Source organism: Scyliorhinus torazame, chromosome 10, assembly GCF_047496885.1.
Source record: "Scyliorhinus torazame isolate Kashiwa2021f chromosome 10, sScyTor2.1, whole genome shotgun sequence".
Lineage (NCBI taxonomy): Eukaryota > Metazoa > Chordata > Chondrichthyes > Carcharhiniformes > Scyliorhinidae > Scyliorhinus > Scyliorhinus torazame.
The window spans coordinates 88,411,215-88,426,703 of NC_092716.1; the positions used below are offsets into that span (position 1 = coordinate 88,411,215).

General features: G+C 52.6%; 1 protein-coding gene across 6 annotated transcripts in view; it reads right to left on the reverse strand.

Annotated features, from left to right (window-relative positions):
• fhod1 (formin homology 2 domain containing 1) overlaps nt 1–15,489 on the reverse strand; it is a 591,964-nt gene that overhangs the window by 190,669 nt on the left and 385,806 nt on the right. The window lies entirely within an intron of this gene.

Genomic DNA, 15,489 nt, shown 5'->3' on the forward strand with positions numbered 1-15,489 from the left:
GCCAGCAACACCGACCCCTTACAAGCGCCTGCCTCTATCCTCACCCACAAACCCTCCAGGTATCCTCTCCAGCTCCACACCTTCTCAGTGTTCACTGTCCAATAATATTACAACAAGTTTGGAAGGGCCAGGCCCCCCGACTGTTACCTTCAGTGAAGAACCATCCTCCTAATTATTGCCACCTTACCTGCCCACACAATTGATGAAGTCATCCATTCCACACCCATAAAAAATAACTTCGGCAAAAAGACTGGTGGGCACTGAAATAAAAATAAAAACCGCAGCAAAATGTTCATCTTGACTGCCTGCACCCGGCCAGCCAAGGATAGACGAAGGATAGCCCACCTCCGTAAATCCGCTTGACCCTACCCACCAGACTCATAAAATTCAACTTACTGATCTGGGCCCTATACCGTGCCACCTACACTCCCAGATACCTAAAGTGGGTTGTTGCCACCTGAAAAGGCCACCCCCCCCCCACCCCAACTCTCACCCCTGGGGAAAACACCACAACATACTCACTTTTTTCCAAATTTAACCTATAGACTAAAAAAGCCCCAAATCTCCTCAGCAGTCCCATTATAGCCCCCACTGAAGAGCCTGGTTTGGAGATATACAACAACAAATCATTAGCATACAGGGACACCCTGGGTGGGATTCTCTCAGCCCACGCCGGGCCGGAGAATCGGCGGGACGGGTGCGAATCGCGCGACGCCGCCCTAATGCCGGTCCACCGATTCTCCGGAGAGCGGAGAAGCGGCGTCATTGGCGCCGACATGGCCCATCGGGGGCCATTATACGCGGCCCCACCCCGCCCGGGATGGGCCGAGCAGCCGTAAAAAAAAATCCATGTCCCGCCGGCGCTGTCCACGTGTGGTCTTACCCGGCGGGACCTCAGCGTGCATCCATCCGGGGGCAGCCTGGTGTGGGGGATCCGACCCCGGGGGGTGCCTCCGCTGTGGCTTGGCCCGCAATCGGGGCCTACCGATCAGCGGGCCGGCCTCTCGGGCTGCGGGCCTCTTTTGCTCCGCGCCGACCCCTGTAGCCCTTCGCCATGTTGCGTCAGGGCCGCCGCGGAGAAGGGAGCCACCGCGCATGAGCGCATTGGCACTGGTCGCACTGCACATGCGCGGCGCCCATTTGATGCCAGTGCTGGCAGCTGGAGTTGCGTGGGTCGCTCCAGTGCCGTGCTGGCCCCCTGTAGGGGTCAGAATCGCTGCTCCTGAGGGCATGTTGACACCGACGTGAAACGAGACAGCGTTTACGACGGCATCACCACTTAGCCTCAGGATCAGAGAATTCCCCCCCCCCTATGCTCCAAGCCCCCTCACTAGGCCCCTCCATTTATCCGAACCCCTCAGTGCAAAGACCAAGGGCTCTAATGCCAGCACAAATGGGAGGGGGAGGACATGGGGCATCCCACCTCGTTCCCCCATGCAATGGAAAGTACCCTGAATTTACCTAATTCTTACGCACATTCGCCTTCAGTTCCATCTGCAATAATTTAACCACGGCACAAACTTGGGTCCAATCCCAAATCTCTCCAACACCGCAAACAAACAGCTCCACGCCACACGATCAAACACCTTCTCCACAACCAGCGCCACCACCACCACCTCTGACTCCATCCCTTCTGCCGAGAAATGCACCACATTCAAAAAACCCTGCACGTTTGATGACAACTGTCTGCTCTTTACGACCCCCGTCTGATCCTCCCCAATCGCCTTCGGGAGGCACTCCTCCAACTTGAGCACCAGAACTTAGCCAAAATCTTACCTGCAATTCCTTTCTCCTCACCAGTAGATCTGGAGTAGACTCCTCTGCATACCTTCCATCCACCTCCAAAATTCCCTATACCAGCCGCTGCCGCTCCTCGCTTGCCTCTCTGTCAACCTGAGCCTGAAACAAGATGTCTGCACGTTCTCCCCGTGTCTGCGTGGGTTTCCTCCGGGTGCTCCAGTTTTTTCCCACATGGCCTGAAAGATGTTCTTGTTAGGCGAATTGGACATTCTGAATTCTCCCTGTGTCTACCTGAACAGGCGCCGGAATGTGGCGACTAAGGAATTTTCACAGAAACGTCATTGCAGTGTTCATGTAAGTCTATGTGTGACAATAATAAAGATTATTATTATATTATTATTAGATGATCTCGCCCCTCACTACTGCCTTCAATGCTTCCCATACCACTGATGGCGAAACCTCGCCGTTTCTATTAAACCCCACAGCCTCCTCCATCACCTTTCCCATTTTTGTACAAATATTTGGGTCCACCAACAACCCCACATCCAAACTCCACGCAGGGCCACATCCACCCAATGTGGAGCATTGTGCGAGATAACAATCGTTGAGTATTCTGCCTTCCTCACGCTGGCCAACAGCACCTTGCCCATTACAAAAAAGTAAATACTTGAATACAGGTTGTGTTGTGGTGAAAGGAACAAGTACTCCCTTCCCCTCAGATGCAGAAACCTCCACGAGTCTGCCCCTTCTCCATCTCCCTCATAAATACAGCCAACACCTTTTGTAATTCAGGGCATAAACGCTAACTAGCACCACCAAACTCCCATTCAAAGCACCCTTTATTATAACGTACCTGTCCCCTTGGTCCGCCACCACCTTCGCCACCTGGAACCTCACACTCTTACCCACCAGTATTGCATCAACCCGGGCCCTACTATCAAAGCCCGGGTGGAATACATGCCTCACCCAGTCCTTCCGAAGCGTCACCTGGTCCTTCACCCCCAGGTGGATCTCCAGCAACAGCACCACATAGGCTTTCAAGCTCTTCAAATGTGAGAAAACTCTCACCAGCGCCCCCAGCCCTCGCATGTTCCATGTTACCACCCGGACCGGGGGAATCTCACCCCCTTGCCCCTCCCATTAGTCACAGCCACTACATCTGGCCCCGGCCGACTGGCAGGACCCAACCCTACCCTTAGTCATCGTCAGCCACCCACCCCTTCCCCCTCCCCAGAAACCCCCCAGCCACTTCCTCTCAAAACCACATCACACCCAGTGTCGTCCCCATCCCCCCACCTCCCAGGCACATCGAAACCTGTCCATACAGGTTCCAACAACCGGGGCTCCTCCCCGTTCACTATTCACCTTAAATTTGTTAGCGAGGTGGCCCCTGCCAGAGCCCCATCCCCTACATATCCAATATCAAAGAGAAAACCAACACAAAGACCCCCCCCCCCCCCACACCCAGACCTTCCAAACGCCCAACACAGTATTCCCTCAAACCCAAAATAAATAAATTCCAACAAATCACTGCAAAGTCCCCAAACCATCCCCTCCCAAACACAACCTGAAAGAAAGAAAAAAGATAAAAACAAAGTCCAAACTCAATTCAGTCCCTGTTCTTCACATTTCACGAACGCCTCCACCTCCTCCGACATCTCAAAATACTAGTCTCAGGAGTTACGCATGACCCTCAGCTTCGCTGGGTAGGCCACCTCAAGCCTCACGTTGCTTTTATACAACACCACCTTCCCTGACCAAAGGTTGCCTGCTTTCTTGCCAGCTCCGCCATGAGATCTTGATATATACAAATACCACCGCCATCCCATCTCACCTTTCGATTCAGCTTTGTCCATCTCAGCACCTTTTCCTTTACCTGATAGCTGTGGAAGCACACTATCACAGCTCTTGGTGGCTCATTCAGCTTTGGTTTCAGCCGGAGTGAGCAGTGAGCCCTTTCCAACTCATGGAGGGAGGGGTCCTCCACCTCCCACATCAACTTGGCGAACATCTCCGCAAAGTACTCCGTCAGCCTTCGTCCCTTCAGCTGCCCCACGATCCTTAGATTCTGCCTTTGTGACTGGTTTTCCAGGTCCTCCACTTTTGCCATCAGCCATTTGTTACTCTCCACCACCCTCCGCAGATCCTCACTCATCGAGGTGAACCGGTCGCTGTGCTGCAACAATGCCTCCTCCAGCCCCTCCACCTCTCCTTGCTCCCGCAACTCCGTAGACGTCTTTTCTAAAGTCTCATTCATTGGGGCAAGAGCTCTCATCCACCCACTCCTTGAATGAGGCCATCATCTCCTTTCAATGCCTGTCGAAGTGCTTGGTAAACAACCACTCCTCTGCCATCACTTCAGCCATCTTATCCACTGTAATAGACGTGATCCCACTCCTGCCATCTTTCCTCCCACTTAACTCCCCACCAAACTCGCCGACAGACCTTCGGTCGCACCCTTTCTTCCCGGATTCTCTTTTTGGCATTTTGACATCCTTTGGTTGCCGCAAACTTTCTAACAATTAGTCACATAAAAATTCTCCCCAAAATCTGGGTGAAAAGGGCCAAAAAATGAAGCTCCTACAGGAGCCACCTGACGTGCGACCTCCACCTACATGTCGCCACTGGAAGTCCAAAAGAATGAGGTTCAAACACTCATTTAAAAAAAAAATATTTCAACATTGCACCTAGAGTTGAAAGAAAAATACTTTTTTAATAATGTAATTAATGCATATATAAAAGATTATCCATCTAATTTACAGGAATCGGGACAGAAGAGAATGAAAAACAAATTAGCAAAATTGCCTGACTGGAAATGCAAACTATTCAAAAGGCAGGGACAGTGAACCACATCACTGATTATTCTCTGATTGTTCCTAGTTCTCTGATGTTTTTACCATGTGTTACTCATCAAAGCCAAGCTATATTACAGACACTCTGCCAGACCATAGACCAAAATGTTGAAGCTTCTACTTGATTAATTCCGTTATCCATCTGATCTGGCTTAAAATAAACATTAATAAAGAGCAGGTTTATGGTAGCATCATGTGGGGCAAAATGTACTTCTTCCTTGTGGAAAATGCGAAGGCATGAAATTATATTACTGCAGCATTTTACTTCAAAAATAAACTCGGGGGCGGGGGGGGGGGGGGGGGGGGGGGGGCTCCTTTTAACGTATTGAAACAAAACCTGCAGAGAATCCATTGGTTGGCTTCACATATTATACAGATACCATTAATATTTTGCAAATATACAACTAACAAGCAAGACAAATGATTTGTCTAATCTCCCTATCTGAGGGTCAAAAGGCCACACATGGACAGCGAATGGAAAAATATTTTACACGATACCTCCCATTTCTGAGTCAAATTCATTTACGCACATGGTTAACAACAGTGGTCCCAGCACAGATTCCTGTGGGTCACCACTTCCCACTTTCAGCCAGTCTGAGAAACTTCCTTTAATTGCCCTCTGCTTTTGGAGTCCTCCTTCAGTTCACATGGTTGCTGACTCCACATAACTCCACACATCCTGGCCTTGTCTTAGGTGCATCTCATCAAAGGCCTTCTGAATTTCCATGGGGTGTGATTCTCCATTGTCCGACACCAAAATTGGGAAATGCGATTCGGCAGAGAAAAGCTTCCGACAGCAAAATCGTGGCAGGCACAGATTTGACACCAAATCGCGATTCTCCGTCACCTTGAAAACGGCGTCAATGCATTTCACTCCGGATGTACAGTAGACACCGTTCCCATATCATTAGCGGGCCCGGCCCGGTACTCTCCAGGGCCTACGCAATTCTCAGCCTCCAATGGGCTGAGTTCCCGATGGAGTGGTGCTTTTAAAAATCGTGAAACCGGCATGGCGGCTGCTGAGGGATAGACAGGGCCTAATATGTGTCTAATATGGCCATAGTTTGCTAAAAGTTGTGCTGCCGGCCGTGGGGCATCTGCCAGGGCTGGGGGGAGTCCCCCCAGGTCACCGCCTCCTGGGTGCCCTCTGGCCCCAGACAACCCATCAGCTGTACTCCAGCACAACCAGTGCCACCTTTTTGGCTGGGATAAGTGTGTGTGGGGCGTGTAATGTGTATGTGCAGCTGCAGCTCGGCAGCCTCCCGAGGGTCAATTAGGGATACAGCAAATCCCGCACCATTTTTCCGTGGAATGGAGTGTTCCATGCGGCACCGGTGCTAGCCCCTCAACGGTAGTGGAATCAGTCCAGGTGCAGCGCTGGCTTTTCTGTCATAAAGGTCCAAGTCTTGGCGTCAACACTTAGTCTCAGAAACGGAGAATCCCTTCCCATGTCTTTGAGCGCAAGCCATTCGACTCAGGTTTTTAATCCTCTTTAAGATAACTAGTTTCCGTAATGTCTCCTTTCTTAACTGCAAAAACATCTATTTTGACATCTCCTGTAGCTATTTCCTCTTTGTTAACATCTTCAGCATAAACTGAGGCAAGGGGCGCGATTCTCCGACCCCCCACCGGGTCGGAGAATCGCCGTGGGCCGTCGTGAATCCCGCCCCTGCCGCCCGCCGAATTCTCCGAAGGGAGACAAGTCGGCGGGGCGTCAATCGCGCCGCACGCCTCGGAGAATGGCACGGGTGGGCGCGAGGCAATGGATTTCGGGGCTGCTGATATTCTCCCGTCCGGAAGGACCGAAGGCCCGCCGACGTGGCCATGGGTCACGTCGGCGTAAATCAAAACACCTTTAAATCGGCGTCAACCAGTGCTCATGGCGTGGCCGCAATCTGTGTGTGGGGGGGAGAGGTGTGTGTAGGTGTGTGTGTGTGTGTGTGGCGGGGGTGGGGGGGAGGGGGGGGTGTTAGAGTGGTGGGCTCCGGGGGAGTGCCGGGAGGGGGGGTGAGTGCCAGGGACGGGAGAATGCCTGCTGGGGAAGGGGACGGGGGGGTGCGTGCCGGGGAGGGATGGGGGTCCATGCCGGGGAGGGGGGGGGGGGGCGCACGCCCGGAAGGGGAGGTGCGTGCCGTGGAGGCTGACTGGGGGGGTCCGTGCCGGGGAGGGGGACGGGAGGATGACTGCCGGGGAGGGGGACGGGTGCCATCCTCCAACAGTCGCGCCCATGCGGTCCATGCCACCTGGGGGTATGGGCAATGATGACATGTCGTCGTGTCCCCCCCCCCCCCCCCCCCCCGACCCGCAGGCCGTCATGTTTTCTGGTCAGCCAGCGATGTTGCCCGCCGTGGCGGCAGCCGCTAATGTCCATGTTGCCCTGAATGAGGAGGATGAGGAGGAGGAGCGTGCCAGAGAGGCGGCGCAGGCTACCGCAGAGGGGCAGGCGGCAGCCGACCAGGCTGGAGGGACACCCGCCCGACAGGAAAAGGAGGGGGAGGAGGACGTCGCAGCCCCACGGCAACGGAGGCACCCGAGGACGCCCCATGTGTACCGGCCCCGGCTGTCGTACCAGGACCTCGTGGACTGGGAATGCAGGAGGAGACTCCTGATGAGCTGGGAAACCATGGCACACATCTGCCACCTCCCTCCACAGACGGCGGCTGTGGCATGGGGCGACTCTGCGGCCGTGTCTGGGATACAGGGCCTCCCTCCTCTGCTCCACTGCGTCCAGGAGTGCCTCGATGTCGCGGGACTGGAACCTCGGGGCTGAGCGGCGGGCGGCCATCCGGTCGGGTCTTCTGGTTGGGCGGGGGGGAGCAGCGCGTCTTTTGAGCCGTCACGCCGTTCGGCGTGAATGACGCCGCATGGCGTGAATGACGCCGCATGGCGTGAACCACGTGAGCCAGCGCGAATAGCGTCACGCAGTTGCTAGCCCATTCCGGGCCGGAGAATTAGCGACGTTTGGGGCGGCGCGATGCAGGTGTGATTCGCGCCGTTTTTGGCGCCGGTCGGCGGACATCGCGCCGATATCAGAGAAACCCGCCCAAGATATTTATTCAGCATCCCTGTCACTTCAATAAAATCGCCCACGAGTTTATCTTACTTGCCTCTTTTGGGCCCTTTCCCTATCTTTTGTAAATTCTCCTTTAATACTTATGTGCCTTAGAATACTTGCTATTTATTTCTATATTTCTTGATATTTAAATTTCAAATTTCTTCTTTATTTTCCTGATTCATTTAGCCACTGCCCTAAGCTTATCCTATTTCCTGTACATCCCCCTTTATTGTTTACGCACTTTGTGTACACCTTTTCTTCCAGAATTAATTTTATCTTCACTTAATTGATCCATGACCATCTCATTCTTGGCTGGTCTGTTGTATTATCTAATGGTTTCTATTTTTCTAACTCCCCCCCCCCCCCCCCACCGCCCCCCCCCCCGCCCCATAGTGTTGCTCTACTTTTTAGTCAATATTTTTTCTAGTTCATCGTTTTTCTTGTGTAACCCCCATTTATTTTCATGTTTTCTTTTTACCCCCAATCTATCAGTTTGGTCTTTGAATTCTATATATCGCTGTCAAGGGAGGGGCTGGTTTAGCACACTGGGCTAAATCGCTGGCTTTTAAAGCAGACCAAGGCGGGCCAGCAGCACGGTTCGATTCCCGTACCAGCCTCCCCGAACAGGCGCCGGAATGTGGCGACTAGGGGCTTTTCACAGTAACTTCATTTAACCCTACTCGTGACAATAAGCGATTTTCATTTCATTTTCATTTAATTTCATTTTCAATAGTTATCCTGAACTTAATTGTATTGTGGTCATTATTCCCAGATAGTCTCCTGTGTCTTGGATCAGCAAGGAGTCTTGAGCACTTTGTAGAAACCCCGGCCGGGATTCTCCGAAATCCCGGCCAAGTGTTGACGCCGGTGTAAACACCGGAGTGGTGTACGCCGGTATCAACAGGCCTCCTGGCCCAGCGATTCAGCAGTCTTCAGGGGGCAAACACGGTGCCGAAGTGTTGCGTGTTGCTCTGGCGCCGAAAGGCGGCCCTGCATGGCTGGTGCGGCTCAGCGCATGCGCACGACCGCCGGCTTCACGCCGGTGCATGCTCGTGGTTGTCGTCTCTGCGCCGACGCTGGACAACATGGCGGAGACCTACAGCCGCGCGGAAGGAGGTAGGCCCCCTCCAGATCATGGGCGCCCACCAATCGGAACCCCCGATCGCGGGCCTGGACCCCGGGGAGCCCCGCCCCCGGAGTCAGATCCCCCCACCCCCCCACCAGGACGTCCACCGCGGCCGCGGGTCTGAGCTCCCGCCGGGTGGTACCAGGTTGGAACCACGCCGGTGGGACTCGGCGTAACTCAGAGGGAGTTCGGCCGGTCGCCTGTGGAGAATCGCCACAGGGGCCTCTTTCAACTGCCCCCGACCGGTGACCACGTGGGCGCAATTGGCACCGATTCTCCGGTCGCCGGAGAATCACGCCCCGGCGTCAAAGCGGTGTGGCGGGAATTTCCCACGTCCCCTCCGATTCTCCGACCCGGTGCGGGCTGGTGGAATCCCACCCTCCATTTCCTTCTCCCTTTCCACTGCCTCCGCCAGTGCATTTGGACTCAGTTGAAATCCCCATGGTTATGATTCTTGAATTGGGTAGTCATTTCATAGATTTTTCTTCATAGATTTCTCCATCCACATTTTTTCTATTACTGACAGTCTGTGTTTATCCCTCTGCCAAAGCAAATCTTCTTTGCCTCGTTCAAGGAATGTTTCTGAATAAGAGGAGTACAAAGGAAGAGCTTCAAAGACACCCTGAAGTCTTACCTCAAGAAATGCAACATAGATGTCAATGCCTGGGAGACCCTTGCTCAGAAGAGACTGACTTGGAGGAATCTCCTGATTGAAGGGACATACTTCATTGAGAACACCCGACGGCAAGGAGGAAGCCCGGAAAAGAAGCCTGAGAAAGAAATACCAGTGATCGAGAGTCCAAGGATCGATCCCAGCTCCCAGAAACACCTGTCAAGTGTGTGGGCAAAGACGCGGCTCTAGGATCAAGCTCCTCAGCTATGCAAGAACTCACAGAACTCATGACCAGTAACACAGAGTTTCTCAGATGAACAATCATACATAGATGATGATGATGATTTGTCCCTAATTGTGTGACTGATCCCTTCCTGTCCTTTTTCCCCATTCCATATGGATTCAATTTCTATCTCATTGGTTATGACCTTTCTTACTACTGCCATTATGTTCTATCAGATTAACATAGATAATCCCTTCTCCTCTTTCCTATGTCATCATTTCCAAATACATTGTAACCTGCAATATTTAGCTGCCAAACCTGGCCTGCATGGAGCTATTAGTTACTTTTTTTTTAACAAACAATTTTAATGAGGTATTTTTGGCATTACAAGCAACAACAGGATAAAAACAGTGTACAAAGAACAATAAATATAGTGCAAACACCGACACCCGACCCTCCAAGACCCACCTATCTAACCCCCTATTCTACGGGCAAATCCTAACACTGACCTTCTCAAGGCGAACTTAATCTTCTCCAGGCTGAGAAAGCTCGCCATGTCGGTTAACCAGGCCTCCAACTTCGGGGGCTTTGAGTCCCTCCAAGCTAATAATATCCGTCTCCGGGCTACCAGGGAGGCAAAGGCCAGAACATCTGTCTCTTTCTCCTCCTGGACTCCCAGATCTTCCGACACCCCAAAAATCACCACCTCTGGACTCATTGCCACCCTTGTTTTCAATACTCTGGACATGATGTCCGCAAATCCCTGCCAATATCCCCTAAGTTTTGGACACGCCCAGAACATGTGGACATGGTTCGCCCGCACATTTTACACACCTGTCCTCCACCCCAAAGAATCTACTCATCCGGGCCACTGTCATATGGGCCCGGTGTACCACCTTGAATTGGATCAAGCTGAGCCTTGCGCATGTAGCGGTCGCGTTGACTCTGCTCAACGCGTCCGCCCATAAGCCGTCCTCCACCTCTCCCCCCCCAAGCTCCTCCTCCCACTTACGCTTCAGCTCCTCAGTCTGTGTCTCCTCCGCCCCCATTAGTTCTTCGTAGATGTCCGAGACACTCCCTTCCCCACCCATCCCCTAGACACTACCCTATCCTGGATCCCCCTTAGTGGCAGGAGTGGGAAGGATGATACCTGCCTGCGCAGAAAATCCCGCACCTGTAAATATTTGAAGTCATTCCATCTTGCCAACCCAAACTTCTCAAGCGGTTATTGGATAGGCACATGGAGCACACCAGAATGACAGGGAGTGAGATAGCTTGATCTTGGTTTCGGACAATGCTCGGCACAACATCGAGGGCCAAAGGGCCTGTTCTGTGCTGTACTGTTCTATGTTCTACGTTCTCCTTCAGCGCCCTCAAGCTAGGAAAGCTCCCTTCCAGAAACAGGTCCCCCATCCTCTCAATTCCCGCCCTTTGCCATACTCGAAACCCCCCATCCAGGCTCCCTGGGGCAAACTGGTGGTTGTCACATATTGGGGACCAGACCGATGCTCCCACTGCTCCAACGTACCTCCTCCACTGACCCCAGATCCTCAAGGCCGCCACCACCACGGGACTGGTGGAATATCTCACCGGCGGGAATGGCAGAGGTGCCGTTATCAACGCCCCCAAGCTGGTGCCCTTACATGAAGCTGCCTTCAACTGCTCCCAAACCGACCCCACCCCCATCATCCACTTACTTATCATAGTAATATTGGTCGCCCAGTAGTAATTACTGAAGTTTGGCAGGGCAAGCTCCCCCTCCCCCCGACTCCGATCGGGCATCGCCTTCTTCACCCGTGGAGATTTACCCGCCCAGACAAAGCCCAAAATGATTTTGTTAATACTCTTAAAAAAGGACCGCAGGATGGAAATTGGGAGGCATTGGAAGACAAATGAAAATCTCGGTAGGACCGTCATTTTAACCGTCTGCACCCTCCCAGCCAGCGACAGCGGTAACGCATCCCATCTCCGGAACCCGCCCCTCATCTGCTCGACCAACCGGAACAAGTTCAACTTATGTAACCGGCCCCAGTCCATCCCCCCCCCCCACCAACCAGCCCGTTCCATCACCTTGAAGCTCTCAGAGCAATTACCAGCGGCTCTATAGCTAACGCAAACAGCAGTGGGGAAAGGGGGCATCCCTGTCTTGTCCCCCGGTGCAGTCTAAAATAGTCGTCCTATTCGGCCTTACACTAGCCTCCGGGGCCTGGTACAACAGCCTAACCCAGTCGATAAAGCCCCTACCGAACCCAAATCGTCCCAACACCTCCCATAGATAGTCCCACTCCACCCGGTCGAACGCCTTCTCCGTATCCATGGCCACAACTACCTCAACCTCCCTACTCTCTGGGGGCATCATAATCATGTTCAGCAGCCTTCTTATATTGGCCACCAACTGCCTGCCCTTGACAAATCCAGTTTGATCCTCCATAATCACATCTGGCACACTATCTTCAATCCTGGAGGCCAAAACTTTGGCCAGCAGCTTGGCGTCCACATTAAGCAGTGAGATCGGCCTATAAGACCCACATAGCTCCGAGTTCTTGTCCCGCTTCAATATTAACGAAATAGTGGCCTGTGACATCGTCGGGGGCATCACCCCTCTATCCCTCGCCTCATTGAAAACCTGGACCAGCAACGTCCCCAGCCCGTCCACCAGCTCCCTGTCCACCCTTGGGAAGGTCAGTCCGTCCAAAAAGCATCTCATCCCCTCGGGCCCCGTGGGGGGTTCCGAGCGATGGAGTCTGCTGTAAAAGTCCCTGAACGCCCTGTTTAGCCCAGCCAAGTCCCCTACCAGATTCCCATTCCCATCAACCACCTTTTCTATTTCCCTGGCCGCCTTCCTCTTCCTAAGCTGCTGTGCCAGCATTCTGCTGGCCTTCTCCCCATGTTCATAAAACGCCCCCCTCGCCTTTCTAAGCTGCTCCACTGCCTTGCCTGTGGACAACACCCCAAACTCAGCCTGCAGCCTCCAGCATTCCCTTAACAGCTCCACCCCCAGGGTCGCCGCATACCTCCTGTCTATCTGTAGGATCTCCTTAACCAGACGGTCCGTCTCTGCCCTATCCGTCCTGTCCCTATGAGCCCGGATCAAAATCAGCTCCCCTCTCACCACTGCTTTCAGAGCCTCCCAGATCACCGCTGTTGAGACTTCCCCCGTGTCATTGACCTGCAGGTAGTTCTGCATGCAATTCTTCACCCTCTCGCACACCGCCTCGTCCGCCAACAAGCTCACATCCAGTCTCCATTGCGGGTGCTGGAAGCTCTCCGCACTAACCTGTAGTTCCACCCAGTGTGGGGCATGATCCGAAATAGTGATGGCTGAGTATGCCGTGTCCACCACCCCCGCCAGCAAATCCCTGCTCAGAATGAAAAAAATCAATCCGGGAGTAAACCTTATGCACATGGGAATAAAAAGAAAACTCCCTCCCCGTCGGCTTCCTAAACCTCCATGGGTCGATCCCCCCCCCACATCTACTCCATGAACCCTATCAGTTCCTTTGCCATTGCTGGCACCCTCCCCGTTCTCGAACACAACCGGTCCAGGCCGGGGTCGATGACCGTATCAAAATCCCCTCCCATCACAAGCTTGTTCGAGTCCAGGTCAGGTATCTTCCCCAGTACCCTCTTTATGAATTCTACATTGTCCCAGTTTGGCACGTACACGTTAACCAAGACTACCTTCCTCCCCTCTAGCTTACCGCTCACCATGACGTAACGGCCCCACCCCCGTCCAAGACTATACTGCCCAACTGGAATTGCACCCGCTTATTGATTAAAATCGCCATCCCTCTAGTCTTGGTGTCTAGCCCCGAGTGAAAGACCTGACTGACCCAACCCTTCCTTCGCCTAACTTGATCCGCTACTTTCAAGTGTGTCTCATGCAGCATTACCATGTCCGCCTTCAGAGCCCTCAGATGCGTGAACACACATGCCCTCTTGACCGGCCCATTCAACCCTTTAAATGAAAAATCCACAAAGACCCCCCCAATAGTGCAAATCAAAGTAATGAAAAGTAAAAAGCCCCCACCAGCCACACCCACCAAAACACCAAAAACCCATAGAAACCAAATAACTTTTACTTCCCCATCTTCACCCAAACTTAAAAGCAGAAGAAAAACGACAGTCAAAACATATACACATCACTCAGAAAAGTTACAACTTAAAACCAAAAAGTTCTCAGTTCTGCGCCAGCCCTTTCTTCTTGGCAAAGTCCATCGCGTCTTCGGGCGACTCGAAATAATGGTGCTGGTCCTCGTGCGTAACCCAAAGACGCGCCGGGTAAAGCAGCCCAAATTTCACCTTCTTCTTAAACAGGATCTCCTTCACTTGCCTGAAGCCTGCCCTCTTTCTGGCCACCTCCACACTCAGGTCCTGATAGACACACAATATGCTATTGTCCCATTTGCAGCTCCTTGTACGCTTGGCCCACTGGAGAACGCACTCCTTATCCAAAAACCTGTGGAACCGGACCACCATCGCCTTTGGGGGGGTCCCCCGGCCGTGGCTTCCTCGCCATCTGTCCACCTCCAACAGTCAGGGAAAAGACAACTCCCCCAGAAGCTTCTGGAACATACTCGCCACAAACGCGCCAGCATCAGCCCCCTCAGCCCCTTCGGGGAGACCGACAATTCTCAAGTTCTGCCGGCGAGCTCTGTCCTCCAGATCTTCCACCTTCTCCAGCAGCCTCTTTTGCTGATCCTTCAGCATCCCCACCTCTAGTTTGACCACCGGTGCTCCTCCTGGTTCGCCTTCTCCAACTTCTGAATCGTCCGATCCTGGGCATCCAGCCTGCGCTCCAGCCGCTCAATCGTCTCCTTTATCGGGTCAAGACAGTCCCGTTTCAGTCTGGCAAAGCCCTCCTGGATGACCTGCATCAGCTCCTCCGTCGATGTCTTCAGCTGCCACCTCCACCCAGCCCTTGCTTATCTTTTTATTTCTTCCTTTTCGGTCCCTTGGGGTTCTCCGTTCCATGCACCACTGTGTGGGTCCAGAGCCTAATTGTCTGCACCTTCAAAGCCAAAACTCAAAACCACAAAAAAGTCGGGGGGGAAAGGTCCAAAAGTCCGGCCAGAGTGGGAGCCACCAAACGTGCGACTTACTCCCTCATAGCCGCCACCGGAAGTCCGAGCTATTAGTTACTTGATGACTACATCCTCTTAGTGCTCTTTTGGTGATGATTTGGAGATACTCCCTGATATCTGGAATGACTGTCAGTGCCAATAAACACAACAATCGCTTCAGAGCCACTGACAGGGCAATGTGGGCTGATGAGTGAGGTTGAAGACCTTTGCGCACTGGGTGGCAGAGCTCTCGGGGGGAACACCTATTTCAAACACAGATTAAATTTCTCATCAAGCCTGTGTTACCTGTATATTCCTTGGGAGATGGGTAATAGATGGTAGAGTGCATGCTCCCTAAATATGGCATGATTCCCCTTTCCTCCATCTTCTGCTATTGCTGCTGCTACTGATTCTCTTCTTTTCAAAAGTGCCATATAAAAAGTTAGCCCTTGGAGGATGCCATAGCTGCTCATTTTGGGTAGGAAGAGAGTCAAAAATCTTCCGGGGGTCTCAAACTACCACAGACAGTAATTGTTGCTTCAACTTTCAGCAATCCTCAGTCTCAAAAACTCTTCTCTCCCATTAGTTTAACTGACCCTAGCACGAGCTGCAACTTATATTTTCCATTCTGACTTTCCACTCGTTGATTGAAATTCCAAGGATTCTCCATTGGCATTGGTGTTATAATCCCATTGGGCACTAATATGGCTCCTTTCAGTGAAAAAGCTTACATACAAGATAACATACCTTAATGTTATTAGACATACTTCTGGTTCAATGGCATTAATTGATCACGTCAGCACAGTCAACACCAATG